The following is a 5821-nucleotide window of genomic DNA, read 5'->3' on the forward strand; positions in this document are numbered from 1 at the left end:
TCAGTCCACGTGTGAACCACTGTCCGTTTAAAAAAAAAAGTTGCCCCTCGCATCGTTTTTAAAAATGTCTCTCCTCTCTCCTGACAAACATGTCCCCTGGCTTTGAAGTTCCCCCACCCTAGGGAAAGGACCCCTGCCATCCACCTCACCTATCCCCATCATGCTTTCAAAAACCTCTATGCCCCTCAAACTTCGGGGAAACCCACACAAGACACAGGGAGAGCGTGTGAATTCCATCCCAGACAGGGTACCTGAGGGTGGGATCGAACCCAGGTCCCTGACACTAGAGAGGCAGCAGTGCTAACCACTGAGCCACCAACGATACCATCCTATCCTGTCCCCCGTCAGTCATCGCTATATATAATCAAGCCATTGTGCCTGCATTGACCCTTCAACAGAGCGAACCTGAAACGTTAACTCTGCTTTCTCTCTGCAGATGCTGACGTGACCTGCTGAGTTTCTGCAGCAATTTCTGTTTTCGTTCCAGCACAGCAGGATTTAGTTTAATTAAAAATCTGGAATTAAGAGTCTCACGGTGACAGTGAATGCAGAACCAGAGGGGATCGCTTTTGGAGAAGGGGCTGCAGATTTACAACAGAGATGAGGAGGGTTTAGTTCTCTCAAGGGTTTGTAATTTTGCGGGATTCGTTTCCCTGGATGCTGGGACATTGAGTAAATTTGAGGAGGAGGCGGACAGTATTTTTACTTGGGGTGGGGTTGAAGGATTATAGGGAACGGGCAGGCAAGTGCAGTTCAGGCCGAGATGAGCTGAGCAACAATCTGGCTGTAGGTTTGCTCGATGAGCTGGAAGGGTCATTTTCAGATGTTTCAGCTGAAAGGCCAACACAGTCATGAGACAGCGAGATCTGGAGATCAGAGTTGAGAGCGTGTTGCTGGAAAACCACAGCAAGTCAGGCAGCATCCGAGGAGCAGGAGAGTCGACGGTTCGGGCAAACGCCCTTCATCAGGAATACAGGCTGGGAGCCTTGGGGGTGGAGCTGGGGGAAAGGTAGTTGAGAGGGCAATAGGTGGTCGGAGGTGGGGGTAAAGGTGATAGTTCGGGGAGTGGACAGGTGGGAAGGAAGATTGACAGGTGGGACAGGTCATGAGGATGGTGCTGAGCTGGAAGGTTGGAACTGGGGTAAGGGGGGGGGGAGGGCATATGAGAAAACTGGTGACGTCCACATTGATGCCCTGGGGTTGGAAGTTCTCGAGGTGGAAGATGAGGCGTTCTTCCTCCAAACGTCTGGTGGTGAGGGAGCGGCGGTGAAGGAGGCCCAGGACCGCCATGTCCTCAGCAGAGTGGGAGGGGGAGTTGAAATGTTGGGCCACGGGGCGGTGTGGTTGATTGGTGCGGGTGTCCCAGAGATGTTCCCTAAAATGCTCTGCTAGGAAGGTGTCCAGTCTCCCCAACATGCAGGAGATCACATTGGGCAAGCCAACCAGAGACATGTGCGAGAATTCCTAGAAGCATGGCATTCCAACCGGAACTCTATCAACAAACACATCAACTTGGATCCCATTTACTACTCCCTGAGAAAAAGAACAGGAAGTGACGTCATCACAGGAAATGATATCGTCAACCCAAGGAAACTCAAACCTATAAATAGAAAGTGGGCTACATCACCAGTGATTCATTCAGGGGCTCACAGAAGATGTTACTTAGTATGATGACGAAACGTCTGAAAATGAACCTTCCAGCTCAGCGAGCAAACCCACATCCAGAACCTCAACCTGAGCTACAAATCTTCTCAAAATCCATTACCAGTCCTCTTATGAAGTGGGAGAGCAGGGTCGATGGGCTGAATGGCTTACTCCGAACTCCTTACATTCCAGAATGTATTGGTGGAGTGTACCAGTTTATTACGTGCCTTGAGAAGTGGTTCTCTGAGCGCTATGAAAAGCTGTGGGAGTGTTAGTTTCTCATCGAGCGACTCCCTGAACATATCCCACGTTCTTGTCCCCACACTGTAGGAACATTAAAAAAAATCAAGCAACACCAGGTTAGAGTCCAAATAGGTTTATATGAAATCCCCAATTTTCAGAGCTCAGCTCCATCCTCAAGTCTGGTTTTGATAACGAGGTGTGAATTATATGTCTCTAGAAAGACACGCCTGATGAAAGAGCTGCGCTCCGAAAGCTTGCAAGGTCAAACAAACCTGTTGGACTATACCCTAGTGTCGTTTGATTTTTGACCTTGTACACCCTGAAAGGTTGACACAAATCGATCAAAGCAAATCTTAGCAGGACTTATACACTTAATGGTAAGGTCCTAGGGGGTGTTGCTGAACAAAGAGACCTTGGAGTGCAGGTTCATAGCTCCTTGAAAGTGGAGTCACAGGTAGATAGGATAGTGAAGGCAGCGTTTGGTATGCTTTATTGGTCAGAGTATTGAGTACAGGAGTTGGGAGGTCATGTTGCAGATGTACAGGACACTGGTTAGGCCACTGTTGGGATATTGTGTGCAATTCTGGTCTCCTTCCTATCGGAAAGATGTTGTGAAACTTGAAAGGGTTCAGAAAAGATTTACAAGGATGTTGCCAGGGTTGGAGGGTCTGAGCTACAGGGAGAGGCTGAACAGGCTGGGGCTGTTTTCCCTGGAGCGTCAGAGGCTGAAGGGTGACCTTATAGAGGTTTACAAAATTATGAGGGGCATGGATAGGGTAAATAGACAAAGTCTTTTCCCCCTGGGGTGGGGGAGTCCAGAACTAGAGGGGCATAGGTTTAGGGTGAGAGGGGAAAGATATGAAAGAGACCTAAGGGGCAATTTTTTCACCCAGAGGATGGTGTGTGTATGGAATGAGCTGCCAGAGGAAGTGGTGGGGGCTGGTACAATGACAGCATTTAAGAGGCATCTGGATGGGTATATGAATAGGAAGGGTTTGGAAGGATATGTGCTGGGTACTGGCAGGTGGGACTCGATTGCGTTAGGATATCTGGGACAGCATTGACGGGTTGGGCCGAAGGGCCTGTTTCCCTGCTGTACATCTCTCTGACTCTAAATGGGACTAGATTAGGTTAGGATATCTGGGACAGCATGGGCGGATCGGGCTGAAGGGCATGTTGCCGTGCTGTACATCTCTCTGACTCTAAATGGGACTAGATTAGGTTACGATATCTGAGACAGCATGGACGGGTTGGGCCGAAGGGTCTGTTTCTGTGCTGTACATCTCTCTGACTCTAAACGGGGCTAGATGAGGTTAGGATATCTGGGACAGCATGGACGGGTTGGGCCGAAGGGTCTGTTTCCCTGCTCAGTCCAACTCTGGCATCTCCACATTTTTGGAAGGAGGGGATTGCGCGGGGGGTGCAGAGGAGATTCACCAAGATGTCGCCAGGGATGGAGAGAGACTGGCGAAGCTGGGGCTGGTTGGCACGGACGGTGTTGGTCTGTTTCCGATAACGCTGAAGTTCCAATTTTGGCGAGGAGTGGGGTGGGAGGGTGCTGTTTCCCTTGTTGGACCGGAGGGGGCAATGTTGCCCAGCCTGGCACAGCCGTGACCCGTCTCTGTCAAAAGTCTGCAAGAAAACAGAGAAAACAGCGGAATCAGCTTTCCTCAAAGTCTTTTGCAAACATAGTCAACAAGTCACTATCAGTGCTGACCTTCGTGCTGCATTGAGCAACTCTGTGTTCGCAGAGCTATATCTCTCTCTGTACAACAACTTGTTCAGGAAATCCACTGTCACTAAGAGAGGTCAGGGGATTTCCTGGGAAACCACCGAACTCTCTCAATGACCTGGCCATTTTTGCGAGTACAAGCGTGGTGAGATTTCATCACACGCCGGAAATGTGAGGATTAATTCTGCAGGAATGCACCCGAGCAGGATTCAAACAGTGCTGAGGGAGTGGGCACTGTCGGGGGGGTCAGTGCTGAGGGAGTGGGCACTGTCGGAGGGTCAGTGCTGAGGGAGTGGGTGCTGTCGGAGGGTCAGTGCTGAGGGAGTGGGCACTGTCGGAGGGTCAGTGCTGAGGGAGTGGGCACTGTCGGAGGGTCAGCGCTGAGGGAGTGGGTGCTGTCGGAGGGTCAGTGCTGAGGGAGTGGGCACTGTCGGAGGGTCAGTGCTGAGGGAGTGGGCACCGACGGAGGGTCAGTGCTGAGGGAGTGGGCACTGTCGGAGGGTCAGTGCTGAGGGAGTGGGCACTGTCGAAGGGTCAGAGCTGAGGGAGTGGGCACTGTCGGAGGGTCAGTGCTGAGGGAGTGGGCACTGTCGGAGGGTCAGCGCTGAGGGAGTGGGCACTGTCGGAGGGTCAGTGCTGAGGGAGTGGGCACTGTCGGAGGGTCAGTGCTGAGGGAGTGGGCGCTGTCGGAGGGTCAGTGCTGAGGGAGTGGGCGCTGTCGGAGGGTCAGTGCTGAGGGAGTGGGCACCGACGGAGGGTCAGTGCTGAGGGAGTGGGCACTGTCGGTGGGTCAGTGCTGAGGGAGTGGGCACTGTCGAAGGGTCAGAGCAGAGGGAGTGGGCACTGTCGGAGGGTCAGTGCTGAGGGTGTGGGCACTGTCGGAGGGTCAGTGCTGAGGGAGTGCTGCACTGTCGGAGGGTCAGTGCTGAGGGAGTGGGCACTGTCGGAGGGTCAGCGCTGAGGGAGTGGGCACTGTCGGAGGGTCAGTGCTGAGGGAGTGGGCACTGTCGGAGGGTCAGTGCTGAGGGAGTGGGCGCTGTTGGAGGGTCAGTGCTGAGGGAGTGGGCACTGTCGGAGGGTCAGTGCTGAGGGAGTGGGCACCGACGGAGGGTCAGTGCTGAGGGAGTGGGCACTGTCGGAGGGTCAGTGCTGAGGGAGTGGGCACTGTCGAAGGGTCAGTGCTGAGGGAGTGGGCACTGTCGGAGGGTCAGTGCTGAGGGAGTGGGCACTGTCGGAGGGTCAGTGCTGAGGGAGTGCCGCACTGTCGGAGGATCTGTGCTGCGGGAGCGAGCACTGTCGGAGGGTCAGTGCTGAGGGAGTGGGCCCTGTCGGAGGGTCAGTGCTGAGGGAGTGGACCCTGTCAGAGGGTCAGTACTGAGGGAGTGGGCACTGTCGGAGGGTCAGCGCTGAGGGAGTGGGCACTGTCGGAGGGTCAGTGCTGAGGGAGTGGGCGCTGTCGGAGGGTCAGTGCTGAGGGAGTGGGCGCTGTCGGAGGGTCAGTGCTGAGGGAGTGGGCACTGTCGGATGGTCAGTGCTGAGGGAGTGCTGCACTGTCGAAGGGTCAGAGCTGAGGGAGTGGGCACTGTCGGAGGGTCAGTGCTGAGGGAGTGGGCGCTGTCGGAGGGTCAGTGCTGAGGGAGTGGGCACTGTCGGATGGTCAGTGCTGAGGGAGTGCTGCACTGTCGAAGGGTCAGAGCTGAGGGAGTGGGCACTGTCGGAGGGTCAGTGCTGAGGGAGTGGGCACTGTCGGATGGTCAGTGCTGAGGGAGTGCTGCACTGTCGGAGGGTCAGTGCTGAGGGAGTGGGCACTGTCGGAGGGTCAGCGCTGAGGGAGTGGGCACTGTCGGAGGGTCAGCGCTGAGGGAGTGGGCACTGTCGGAGGGTCAGTGCTGAGGGAGTGGGCGCTGTCGGAGGGTCAGTGCTGAGGGAGTGGGCACTGTCGGAGGGTCAGTGCTAAGGGAGTGGGCGCCGACGGAGGGTCAGTGCTGAGGGAGTGGGCACTGTCGGAGGGTCAGTGCTGAGGGAGTGGGCACTGTCGAAGGGTCAGTGCTGAGGGAGTGGGCACTGTCGGAGGGTCAGTGCTGAGGGAGTGGGCACTGTCGGAGGGTCAGTGCTGAGGGAGTGCCGCACTGTCGGAGGATCTGTGCTGCGGGAGCGAGCACTGTCGGAGGGTCAGTGCTGAGGGAGGGCCCTGTCGGAGGG

This window comes from Chiloscyllium punctatum, chromosome 47, assembly GCF_047496795.1.
Source record: "Chiloscyllium punctatum isolate Juve2018m chromosome 47, sChiPun1.3, whole genome shotgun sequence".
Taxonomy (NCBI): Eukaryota; Metazoa; Chordata; class Chondrichthyes; order Orectolobiformes; family Hemiscylliidae; genus Chiloscyllium; species Chiloscyllium punctatum.